The following is a 14,230-nucleotide window of genomic DNA, read 5'->3' on the forward strand; positions in this document are numbered from 1 at the left end:
CCAAAAAACCTAAGGAGTCAAAATACAGATTTTTCAAACTGAATAATGTGCTGAGAACTCACGTCTTCCTTAACGGAAGTTGTCAGAAGTCTGGATTTAGCCTGCCGTCAAGTTTAGTGAGTGGATCCCTCCACATAAATCCCAAATGCCTATTTTCTTGTGGGTATACAATTGAGCTCAAGGAAGAAACTTCTAGTCGGTTAGCTAGCATTTCCAGAAGCTTTCCTGATATGGTCATGAGAAGAATCATGGTTAACTCCCAAGACAACGAGAAAAATTTCTGAGACAACTGTTTTTCAGATGTTGGAGAAAATAAAAGGCAAGCTTGCAGGGTGTTGCCTTTCTAGGACTATATTTTTTAAAGCCGGACTCGGTTTGCAAAGTAACGTCCATCTATGTACTCAGATGGCGGGAAGTGGGAGATCAGAAACCTGTGTTTCTTGAGAGGGGCAACTAGATATAAAGTCCCATCTTTCCCAGCTGCCATCCTGTGAACAGAAGCAGCTTGGAATGTATCAACCTCTGTATCTGGACTCTCCTGAAAGATTAACCCAAAATTGCCCTTCCCACTTTAGTGTCTCAAGATGTGACAAAGAAAACTCATGCCTCATTTGTCACCTCAGACAGTTGACAGACACTTTGCCAGTGTCAAATTATTTCAGTATCTCTCTACTTGTACAAACTGGATCAAGGAGGCATCTTAGAAGGTGGCAAAGGAGAGGTCTCTAATCCTTGCATGGGGCCACTCTATGGCTGAATGGTCCATCCGACATCACTGTCTCCATTGTCTGTATGTGTTGTGCCTTTTACCCCTTACATTAAGATATGATTGTTCAGGAAGCACCATACTATAATCTGATCTCCATAGATAATCAGAAATGGGTAAGTCCTTTCTATTGACTGGTAAGTGTTCGTTATATGCTTTATTGGGATGATAATACTGTGTAACACAATTTAAGATGAAATGTAACAATAGTATATGCACAATGGGAAAGGAAGTGCAAAAAAACAAATTTTACTATAAGTATTTGGTGCCAACATTATATACAAGTTATTTTTAAAATACAGTTTTGCATTTAAAAATAAGTTTATTTTCATTATGAGGAACTTTAGAACAATTAAGAGTATACTGCATTTCAATGGGACTTTTATAATGGGCAGCCTTTGTACTACATCACCTTATAACTTCCTTTTGAATAGCAGGATCAGAGCTACTGTGTTATTTGTCCCTGGTGAATGTAGCAGAAATAGAACCTGCGATACAAATGTTAATAACTCAACAGGAATCCCATCTGTTACAAAATCCTTTTGCTTTCTTGTCCACTTCTTAGAACTCTGCCACAGATCCATCAACTTCTTGTGACTAGCAGAGCACTGTGCTTTGATTGCAGTAGTTTAACAGCGATGAAGGAGAGGGTACCTTTTTGTGTTTTTTCCACTCTTTTTAGGTCTGAACAAAAGCAGCCGGCTGTGCTAGTGAACACAGAGTCCTGCCTACCAAGGGGGAAGAGACCGCGGGAGTTATAGTGGTCAGGAAGACAGTGGCATCAAGGAACCACTGCTGCTGCCCAGAGATTCACCTGCAGTATTGGCAATCTCTAGTCAGCTGGGGGTTTCACAGCGAGGAAACAGCATCGCAGCAAAATAGAGGAAGTGGCTGAGACTTTAACTGGAATTGTACGGCTGAAATAATCTAAAGCCAGCCAGGATGTACAAAACACTTATGATTTTGCCTCAGGTTTGTAATCACAACCATTTCATGAGACTCACCAATAAGATCAAATCCTTCTTTACGGGTCTTAGCTGCCCTAACGCCCCCAGCAACCACAGAGGGGATATCTGGTCCACATTGTGGAACACATTATAGTGAGCACCAGAGAACCCAGAAGAGGACGGAGACCTTCACTTGGTTCTCAGTTCTGCCACCTGCTTATTATGAGTTGATGGCCATGTGACTAAGAGAATGAATGTTGCCATCAGAGAGTCCTGGGTTCAAATCCTAACTTGGCCACTTCCTCCTGGGCAAGTTGCTTACCTCCGAGTGCCATTTTTCTCATCTGATTAATGTAAATCCTCATGGGATTTTAAAGAAAAGATTAAGTTTTAGAAGCTGTGAAAAACACTTAGCATGGTGGCACACACACGCCAGGAACTCAATAAGTGGGATTTGTTATCATGAATGAAAATAATATATTTTCTGTATCAACTGGGGTTAGTACTATTATTCTAATTCAGTATCATGCTTGAGCAAATTGTAAATTCTTTCTTAAGAGGCTCATAAAGGGCAACATGCTGACCCATCTTTCCTCCTCTGGGAATCTGAAACCTCTAAGTAGAACAGAAGTCAAAGAGTTTGCAGGGATTCCAAAAACTGGTCCATTGCTTCCAAAACAGCTTTCTAAAAATGCATACAACTGGGAATCACTGTCCAGAGAGTCTAACACAAAAGCAGACCAAGGAATCTCCATTTCAAAGATCTGATAAGTGATTCTGACACACGACTAAGGACTGAAAACCACTGGTTGAGAATGTTCTTCCAAGGATTGCCAATGATGCCACATGAAGGACAATAGGCCATGTTAAGAAACAATGTAAACTCAGAAATGGACAGTGGTAAAGATGGCAGACAGTGAATGGGAGGCTGGCAAGATTCAGGAAAGGATGGAGATGGAAGACAGGTAGCTGGGTGGTGATCTGAGAAGTAAGCACCATCTGTCAGCTAGCCCGTTCAAGGTGCCAGAGATTCTGGAGAGTTAGCAGATCAGGATCAGCCAGACCAATCGGAGGGTTATTGTAAACTGAGGCTCATGAGATCAATTGTGCACAAACTTCCTCCAGAAACCAAAGGCCTTTAGAGGATGGCATTTTTGGATTCTCTTACTCAGCTAGCTTAGTCTTAAAGGGCCTCTATCCCTTTATTAATGACAGTCATATATAGGCCCCAAAAGAGAGGGGGAAAAAACCACACCATTGCAGAAGATGAGATAAGAGAGAAATCAACAGACTTGCTACTTTTTTGATTTAGGAGAAGGAATCATTAAGCTTCTTTTACTTACACCTAAGACAACTGACTTTCCCCCTATCCACATCCTGATTGTTAGAAATCACCCTATGAAACAGACTTCTCCGCATATCCACACTGTGAATTGCCCTTGGCAATTTTGCAGAGCCAAGTGCTAGGTTCAATAGTATCTATTCAATATTTAGAATGTATTCATTGAGTGGATCGTACATATTGAGGTGGTGCTTATTTCTTTGTACACTAGAGGCTACTTTTGTGGGATAGTTCTGTTTTCTACATAGTGCATAGTCGATTTCTTGTGTTGATTGAAGCTAAGGCTACACAGGGCCACTTGATCAACTGTTTTTTTAAGAATTAATCAGTGGTTATTATCTTGTGCTATACACAACCTGAGCCTGTATCTGTGCTCAAAGCCTGACTTGACCACTTACTATGTGGCTTTTGTTATGTCCCAGAGCTTTAACTCTAGTTGAACACCTGAACTACCATGAAACTCTATTTTACTTATATTCAGAGTGAGGGCTCATACTTTCCACCGCAATGGGTTGTGTCAAAATTGTTTGGTGGACTAACATACCCCACAGCATCCAATTCACTTCATCTTCATCACCACCACCCTAACATAAGCCATCATCTCTCACCATCTCTCATCTAAACTACAATAGCCATTAAACTGGTCACTCACTATGCACTTGTGTCCCCTCTCAAAATCTGATAGTCATATACCAGGCAGAGTCACCTTTTCTAAATGCAGAACTGATCATGTCAACTTACTTTCCCTCCTTCCAGAGCCTGTGCTTTAAAAGCTTCCCATAGTTTTCAAAGACAAAACTCCTTACTATGGCCTTCAATACCCCGCAGGGTTCCTGTGCCTACCTCTCCCTCAAATTTCCTCCTGCATTCTGATTTTCCTAACAATATGAGCATCAGCTACTTTTAAGGTTTTAGTTCCTGCTAATTGCGGCCATGATTTAGGGTGTAGATTCAGTTTCATGCTCATTCCCAACACTGGGCATTTGTACATGTTATTCCTTGTGTCTTTCATTTTTAGTAGTTATCATATTGTACTGTTATGTGCTTATTTTTATGATAATTTGGATGACATATGTATTCCCAGCTAGAATGTAAGTTTCACACATGTCAAGAATGTTTCTGTACCTCTGGGACTTAGCACAGTGCCTGGTACCTAATATACAGTCCATAAATACTTGCTAAGTGAACAAATGAAGACTCTGTATATAATCAACACCCATTTCCTTGTTAATCTTTCTCCTCCAACTTGCTACAACTTCAGCACATACCTAAGCAACCAGTGCTTGCAGGGAGGTCCATAGTCCACACCCATCTGGACAGATCCTCTGTGGGCATAATTCCATTTTCCAGACCTCCCTGGCCTCAAATGAGAATGTACTCATTTGGTGTCCTATCTCCTTAATATTCTAGTCTTGAAGAATCAGAGTAACTCTTCAAGAGTAATGCTTAACCTGTATCCAAGCTTCCAGAGATCATGTCTTAAATATATTCTCTTTTTATATGAGCAGGACTTCCTATGAAATGGAGGGTGGTGGGAAGGCATGGGATGGGGCCGTGTCATAGAACCTATCAGAAGCTATGGATCCTTTCTCTGTGTGTATCTTCAAACACACACACACACACACACAATTTTATATACGCTTTTAGGGGATCATAGGGGATCTCTACCCATGGAGAACTGAGCTATTGGAGAATTTAATTTTAGGCTATGTTGTTGCTAAACCAGAAACCTGGCTTTTGATATTCATAATTATTGAAGTTGGGTGATGGGGACAAGGGAGTTCAATATACTATTATCTCTACTTTGTATATGTTTGAAATTTTCCATTATAAAGAGTTAAAAAGCTAAAGTGTCAGTCCAGCTATTTTTTTTAAAAGAGAAGAAAACAGAAGCATGATTTTTATAAAGAAATATTTGACACCTCAAGACTTCTTTGAGTGGGAAATTGATCTTCCCATTCACCCAGGCTTAAAAGTTTAGCACCAACTTCAAATCCTCCATCTCTCTTGGCCCCTCAGTTAATCAGCTGCCAAATCTCGCTAATTCTATCTCGGTAGCTCTTGCACTGCCTCTCACCTCTCCATCCTCCCTGACACTGCGATTGTTCTACATTTCATTATGTCTCACCAAATCCACTGTAGAAAAATCTACTAACCTTGGATGCCAAACTTCCCTTCCAAACCTTTCACTGACCCCTCTCACTGAAAGTGACCTTTTTCCTCCTCTTGACATCATGAAGCTGATCACAGTCTTCCTCCAAGTATACCAATTCATGTTCAAAGTCTGTGTGTACATACCTTTACAGTACTTAACCTATTTTGAGTTACAGACCTTTTGAGAATCTGATGAACATTACAAACTCTCTTCCCATGTCACCTGCCACGCCCCCAGAAAAATGCATGTAATATCCCAATCCAAACACACAAATACTTTTGTTTACAGTTCTAAGAGCTCTATGCATCCCCGCCCCCCCACAAAGATCCCCCAATTTTCAGATGCAGAGCACCCCACACCCCGCCCCAGGTAATAAGCACTCTAATTAGAGACATTTCAGGGTCACACAATGCCTTACTCACAGGCTCAGATTGTGAGTGGCTCCATACCAATATTCTCTTTATATATCATCCCTCTTATTTTTACATTTCTTCCCCCTTGAAGCACAAATGAAGTATTTATCTAATCTGGATTGGCAGTCAATGAATTTTCGTGATGACCACAAAAGGAACAAAGAAATGAGTCACAAAAAGGCAGCAACTTCTCTTGTTTCTCTTCTTTCCCACCCCCTTAAAACCCCATCTGAAAGTGATCACTCCTTTCTTCTGGACTGCATTGGGCTGAACACTTTTCCCCCCAGATTACACTAAGTTGATCCTATGAAATCACTGTTAATCTACTATTTTTGACCTACAAAAATGGCAACATTGTATGGTCCAAACTGATTCTCATTTTTTTAAGAAATCTCTTTACTGGAGTGTGAGATTTTGAGGTCAGGCACGGCTGTTCTCCTCCCCACCTCAGATCCTGCATACAGTTGGTGCTCAGTAAGTATTTATAGAATGAATGATGTCTACTTATTAAGATGTCTCAAATTAAAATAAGACCTTTCACTTAAGGAGATGTTGGTGAATGGAATTTGAGTAAGGGTGTTTGACAACCCTTGACCCTTTTGGGAACCCCTTCATTGGAAAGATTTTTAAAAAGATTTTATGAAAAACGTCAACAAAAATATGCACCTACCACTTTTAGGTAATATAATGAAGATCCTGCTGGAGAAAGCAAAGAGGTGTTCTCTGCTGAGCAAATTGCATGCTTTACCAAACAAATAATCCAACTCTGTATAAACTAGAGACAAGGAAGCACACACAGCAGCCAAAATTCCTCCCCTGTCCCTTGGTTAGAAGTTCACACTGTCAGAGGCTTCTGAAATAAACTTTTAGCAGCTACTGAAGCAAAGGTATCTTGACTTGTATTTCTATCTTAAAAAAAGAACATCTACTAAGTAGCAGTACTTCCATGAAGAACGTGAACCCTTTGTGAACCTAGCAGAGACTTGGTTGAATGTGCCCACATAAAAATTACCTAAAATTTTACAAAGCACAAAATACATGGTTTTATTTGGTGGGGGGAGGGAAGAGTGGACTTTGCAAGAAGACAATATATCTTTACAAAGAAATTTATACACATGGCAAATTTTGCTTTTTAGCACATTGGAGGAAGTGGTGTTTGCAAGGAGAAACAGTATTTTCTCCTAGAATCAATGACCTGAATCATTTTTAAAAATTCAAGATTAAAGTATTTTGAAATTTTGTTTCTTCACTGACAAAATGATGAAGAATATTCTCCCCAGTACTACATTACAGATTTGGGTGTTGTACTAAAAAGACTGATTTCATGAACCACAAGGTATATCATACTTTTAATTGGCACAAAATTTGTATTCAGCAAAATGAACAAATCTTAAGCGGACAAGTCAATGATGCTTGATAAATTTATGCACTCAGGTAACCACCACTAATCAAGAGAGAGAGCATTTCCATCATCTCAGAAAGTGCTCTTGTGCCTCCTTCTACTCATATTTCTACCCTACTTTGAAAACAGCTGTTTTGATTTCTATCAGCATAGATTAGTTTTGTCAGTTCTAGAACTTCATAAAGTAAGTCATATAGTATTTATTCTTTTGTTTCTGGCTTCTTTTGGTCAACACAGTGTTTGTGAGATTCACTAAGTCGTTCCATGCATTAATTATTCTTTTTTATTGCTGAGCAGTATTCCACTGTATGATTACTCCACATTTTGTTCATTCATTCATCAACTGATGGCCATTTGGGTTGATTACACATTTGACTATTATGAATATTATTTTCTTAGTGATTTCTCTGAGAATTACAGTGAACGATTTATAATCTAGTTAGGATTACTACCAACTTGATTTCAATAGGATATAAAAACTTTGCTCCTATATAGCTCTCTCTTCCCCTTTATTGTTATTACAAATTACATTTTTAAACTTCTGTGTCCATCAGTGTAGATTTATAATGACTGTTTTACATGGTTGTCTTTTAAATAAGAAAAAGGAGGAATAAAAAATTTTAAAAATTATTAATACTGACTTTTATATTAACCTGTGTAGTTAGCTTTACCAGTGTTCTTTATTTTTTCATGTAGATTCAAGTTACTCTCTAGTGTACTTTTATTGTAGACTGAATGAGTCCCTTTAGCATGTCTTTGAGGGTATGTCTACTAGTGACAAACTCGCTTAGGTTTTCTGGTTTATCTTTATGAAGATAGTTTTACAGGATGAGAATGCTTAGTTAACAATTGTGATTTTTTCTTTCAGCACTTTGAATATGTCATCCCACTGTTTCTGGCCTTAATAGTTTCTGATGAGAATTTACCTGTTAATCTCATTCACAAACGCTTGTACATGATGAGTTTTTTTTTTCTTGCTGCTTTCAAAATTCTCTCTTAGGTTTTGGCTTTTGACAGTTTTATTATAATGTGTTTTACTGTGGATATTGTTAAGTTTATCCTACTTGGAGTTCATTGACCTTTTTGGATGTGTAGATTGATGTTTTTCATCAAATTGGGGAAGTTTTCAGCCATTATTTCTTCAAATATTCCTTCTGCTCCTTTCTTTCTCTCCTTCTGGGCCTCCCATTATGCATATGTTCATATGTTGGTATGGTTGGTGTTGTCCTACAGTTGTCTTAGGCTCTTTTTATTTCATTTTCCTTCATTTTTTTTTTCTTTTGGTTCCTCAGACTAGATAACCTCAATTGAACTCATGTCAGGTTACATTTTCTAGTGAGTGCCTCTAGTGAACTTTTCATTTCAGTTATTGTACAATTTAACCCCAGAATTTCTATATGTTTCTCTTTACAATTTCTATCTCTTGACTGAGATTCTCTATTTCATGAAATATTGTTCTCAGAGTTTCCTTCAGATTTTTTGTATGTGATTTCCTTTAGCTCTATAAACATATTTAAAATAGTTAAAGTCTTTGTGTAGTAAGTCCTATATCTAGGCTTCCTCAAGGAGAGTTTCTATTGATTGCCCTTTCCCCTATGTACTGGCTATACTTTCTTGTTTCTTTGCATGCCTCATAATTTTTTGTTGTTGAAAACTGGACTTTTTGAAAATTATAATGTGGCAACTCCAGAAATTAGATTCCTCCCTCCCCAGGGATTGTTGGTGCTGCTTGTTGTAGTAGTAATTGGCTGTTTGGTTGTTAGAGACTTTTCTGAACTAATTTTGTAAAGTGTGTATTCTTTGTTGTACATGGCCACTGAAGTCTCTGTTCCTTCAGGTTAGTAGTCAACCAGTGACTGTACAGAAATTTCTTTAAAGGCTAGAACTAAAAAAAAATCTCCTAGTCTTTGCAGATGGGCACTGGGTGTGTGTATGTTTCGGAATATGCTAGCAACACTCAGCCAGGCAATTTACAACTCTGCCTTATCTTTCACTTCCTGTTTGTACAGAACCTGAAAGTCAGAAGGAGGGGAGAGCTGAGGGCTTTCTCAGGTCTTTTATGAGCATATACACAGCCCTTTGTGGATTTGTTTATTTCTCCCTTTTGTTATGTCAGCTTTAGCTGAAGCAATATTTTTAGCTACAAAAACAAATTTAGTTGTCATGTCTTTCCTATATAGTAACACTTTTATAGTATGAAATTTCCCTCTTTATCTCAAGTTATATTTATTAGTTTAATAATCACAAAGAAATACAAGCTTTCTTATGTTTATTGTTTGTACAATATAACTTTTTCTATACTTTTATTTTCAACCTCTCTGTGTCATAATATCAAAACACAATGCCTGTAATAGCATAGATAAAGTCACTTAAAAAAAACAATCTGTAAATTTTGGCCTTTCAGTTGGAGAGATTAGCCTACTTACATGTAGAATAGTTTATTGATATGGTTGGGTTTAAGTCTACTATTTTGCTTTTCAGTTTGTTTTCTAGCATTCTCATTTGAGTTTTTTGTTTCTCTATTTCTCCTTTCCTGTCTTCTTTTGGGTTAATTAATTTTTTTAAGTTTTCCATTTAAGTTCCTCTTATAGCTTTAACCTTTGAGTTTTTGTATTATTTTTAGTATGTGCTTTAGGAATGACAATATGTATCCTTAATATTTCAAAGTCTACTTAGAGTTAATAATATAAAAAGAGTAATTTTCAAGATGTTCTATGTACCTTGTTATTGGGAAATTTGATTATGAAGAGCCTTGGGTTTTTTTGTTTTATGTATTTATATTTCTTGGGGGTTCACTAAGCTTCTTAAGCTTCTTAGATTAGTATATTGATGCTTTTCATCACATTTGGAAATTTTTCAGGATTTTGACTTCAAATGCTTTTTTTGTTCCATTCTCTCTCTCCTCTCCTTCTGGGAATCCAAATACATGTATGTTAGATGGCACAGTTTTATTTGCTTGAGGTATTAGATCAGGAATAGGCAAACTACTGCCTCCTGGACAAAAATGGCCTGTTTTTATAGGGCCCTCTAGCTAAAAATGGGAACTAAGAATGGTTTTTGTATTTGTAAAAGTTTATATAAAGCAAAAAGGAAAACAAAGGGGATTATGCAACAGAGACTGTATTATAAAGTCATAATTATTTATTGCACTATCTGATCCTTTACACAAAAACATTCCTGTCTCCTGTGTTAAGGTTGGAGTTTGTGGATGCTATAATGATTGGAATTTGAAGGGGACAATATATATATATATATATATATATATATATATATATATATATATATATATATATATATATATATATATATATATATATTTAACATCTTTATTGGAGTATAATTGCTTTACAATGGTGTGTTGGTTTCTGCTTTATAACAAAGTGAATCAGTTATACATATACATATGTCCCCATATCTCTTCCCTCTTGTGTCTCCCTCCCTCCCACTCTCCCTATCCCACCCCTCTAGGTGGTCACAAACCACCGAGCTGATCTCCCTGTGCTATGCGGCTGCTTCACACTAGCTATCTATTTTACGTTTGGTAGTGTGTATATGTGCATGCCACTCTCTCACTTTGTCACAGCTTACCCTTCCCCCTCCCCAAAGCCTCAAGTCCATTCTCTAGTAGGGTCTGTGTTTTTATTCCCATCTTACCCCTAGGCTCTTCATGACTGCTTTTTTCCCCTTAGATTCCATATATATGTGTTAGCATACAGTATTTGTTTTTCTCTTTCTGACTTACTTCACTCTGTATGACAGACTCAAGGTCTATCCACCTCACTACAAATAACTCAGTTTCGTTTCTTTTTATGGCTGAGTAATATTCCATTGTATATATGTGCCACATCTTCTTTATACATTCATCTGTTGATGGACACTTAGGTTGCTTCCATGTCCTGGCTATGATAAATAGAGCTGCAATGAACATTTTGGTACATGACTCTTTTTAAATTATGGTTTTCTCAGGGTATATGCCCAGTAGTGGGATTGCTGGGTCGTATGGTAGTTCTATTTTTAGTTTTTTAAGGAACCTCCATACTGTTCTCCATAGTGGCTGTATCAATTTACATTCCCACCAACAGTGCAAGAGTGTTCCCTTTTCTCCGCACCCTCTCCAGCATTTATTGTTTCTAGATTTTTTGATGATGGCCATTCTGACTGGTGTGAGATGATATCTCATGGTAGTTTTGATTTGCATTTCTCTAATTATTAATGATGTTCAGCATTCTTTCATCTGTTTGTTGGCAATCTGTATATCTTCTTTGGAGAAATGTCTATTTAGGTCTTCTGCCCATTTGGGGTTTGGGTTGTTTGTTTTTCTGTTATTGAGCTGCATGAGCTGCTTGTAAATCTTGGAGATTAATCCTTTGTCAGTTGCTTCATATGCAAATATTTTCTCCCATTCTGAGAGTTGTCTTTTGGTCTTGCTTATGGTTTCCTTTGCTGTGTAAAAGCTTTTAAGTTTCATTAGGTCCCATTTATTTTTGTTTTTATTTCCATTTCTCTAGGAGGTGGGTCAAAAAGGATCTTGCTGTGCTTTAAGTCATAGAGTGTTCTGCCTATGTTTTCCTCTAAGAGTTTGGTAGTGTCTGGCCTTACATTTAGGTCTCTAATCCACTTTGAGTTTATTTTTCTGTATGGTGTTAGGGAGTGTTCTAATTACACAATTTTACATGTAGCTGTCCTGTTTTCCCAGCACCACTTATTGAAGAGGCTGTCTTTTCTCCTCTGTATATTCTTGCCTCCTTTATCAAAGGTAAGGTGACCATATGTGCATGGGTTTATCTCTGGGATTTCTATCCTGTTCCATTGATCTATATTTCTGTTTTTGTTCCAGTGTCATACTGTGTTGATTACTGTAGCTTTGTAGTATAGTCTGAAGTCAGGGAGCCTGATTCCTCCAGCTCCTTTTTCATTCTCAAGATTGCATTGGCTATTCAGGGTCTTTTGTGTTTCCAAACAAATTGTGAATTTTTTTGTTCTAGTTCTGTGAAAAATGCCATTGGTAGTTTGATAGCGATTGCATTGAATCTGTAGATTGCTTTGAGTAGTAGAGTCATTTTCACAATGTTGATTCTTCCAATCCAAGAATATGGTATATCTCTCCATCTATCTGTATAGTCTTTAATTTCTTTCATCAGTGTCTTATAATTTTCTGCATACAGGTCTTTTGTCTCCTTAGGTAGGTTTATTCTTAGATATTTTATTCTTTTTGTTGCAATGGTAAATGGGAGTGTTTTTTTAATTTCACTTTCAGATTTTTCATCAGTAGTGTATAGGAATGCCAGAGATTTCTGTGCATTAATTTTGTGTCCTGCTACTTTACCAAATTCATTGATTAGCTCTAGTAGTTTTCCGGTAGAATGTTTAGGATTCTCTATGTAGATTATCATGTCATCTGCAAACAGTGACAGCTTTAATTCTTTTCCAATTTGGATTCCTTTTATTTCTATTTCTTCTCTGATTGCTGTGGCTAAAACTTCCAAAACTATGATGAATAATAGTGGTGAGAGTGGGCAACCTTGTCTTGTTCCTGATTTTAGTGGAAATGGTTTCAGCTTTTCACCATTGAGTACGATGTTGGCTGTGGGTTTGTCATATATGGCCTTTATTATGTTGAGTAAAGTTCCCTCTATGCCTACTTTCTGCAGGGTTTTTATCATAAATGGGTGTTGAATTTATAAAAAGCTTTCTCTGCATTTATTGAGATGATCATATGGTTTTTCTCCTTCAATTTGTTACTACGGTGTATCACGTTGATTGATTTGCATATATTGAAGAATCCTTGCATTCCTGGAATAAACCCCACTTGATCATGGTGTATGATCCTTTTACTGTGTTGTTGGATCCTGTTTGCTAGTATTTTGTTGAGGATTTCTGCATCTATGTTCATCAGTGATATTGGCCTGTAGTTTTCTTTCTTTGTGACATATTTGTCTGGTTTTGGTGTCAGGGTGACGGTGGCCTCGTAGAATGAGTTTGGGAGTATTCCTCCTTCTGCTTTATTTTGGAAGAGTTTGAGAAGGATATGTGCTAGCGCTTCTCGTAATGTTTGATAGAATTCGCCTGTGAAGCCATCTGGCCCTGGGCTTTTGTTTGTTAGCAGATTTTGAATGACAGTTTCAAATTCAGTACTTGTGATTGGTCTGTTCATATCTTCTATTTCTTCCTGGTTCAGTCTCGGCAGTTGTGCACTTCTAAGAATTTGTCTATTTCTTCCAGGTTGTCCATTTTATTGGCATAGAGTTGCTTGTAGTAATCTCTCATGATCTTTTGTATTTCTGCAGTGTCAGTTGTTACTTCTCCTTTTCATTCCTAATTCTTTTGATTTGAGTCTTCTCCCATTTTTTCTCATGAGTCTGGCTAATGGTTTGTCAGTTTTGTTTATCTTCTCAAAGAACCAGCTTTTAGTTTTATTGATCTTTGCTATCGTTTCCTTCATTTCTTTTTCATTTATTTCTGATCTGATTTTTATGATTTATTTCCTTCTGCTAACTTTGGGGGTTTTTTTGTTCTTCTTTCTCTAATTGCTTTAGCTGCAAGGTTAGGTTGTTTATTTGAGATGTTTTCTATTTCTTAAGCTAAGATTTTATTGCTCTAAACTTCCCTCTTAGCACTGTTTTTGCTGCATACCATAGGTTTTGGGTCATCATGTCTCCGTTGTCATTTGTTTCTATGTATTTTTTGATGTCTTCTTTGATATCCTCAGTGATCTCTTGGTTATTAAGTAGTGTATTGTTTAGCCTCCATGTGTTTGTATTTTTTACAGATCTTTTCCTGTAATTGATATTTAGTCTCATAGCATTGTGGTTGCAAAAGATACTTGATACGATTTCAATTTTCTTAAATTTACCAAGGCTTGATTTGTGACCCAAGATATGATCTATCCTGGAGAATATTCCATGAGCACTTGAGAAACATGTGTATTCTTTTGTTTTTGGATGGGAAGTCCTATAAATATCAATTAAGTCCATCTTGTTTAATGTATCATTTAAAGCTTGTGTTTCCTTATTTATTTTCATTTTTGATAATCTGTCCATTGGTGAAAGTGGGGTGTTAAAGTTCCCTACTATGATTGTGGTACTATTGATTTCCCCTTTTATGGCTGTTAACATTTGCCTTATGTATTGAGGTACTCCTACGTTGGGTGCATAAATATTTACAATTGTTATATCTTCTTCTTGTATTGATCCCTTGATCATTAT

This window comes from Mesoplodon mirus, assembly GCF_964341445.2.
Source record: "Mesoplodon mirus genome assembly, chromosome: X".
In the NCBI taxonomy this organism is placed as follows: domain Eukaryota; kingdom Metazoa; phylum Chordata; class Mammalia; order Artiodactyla; family Ziphiidae; genus Mesoplodon; species Mesoplodon mirus.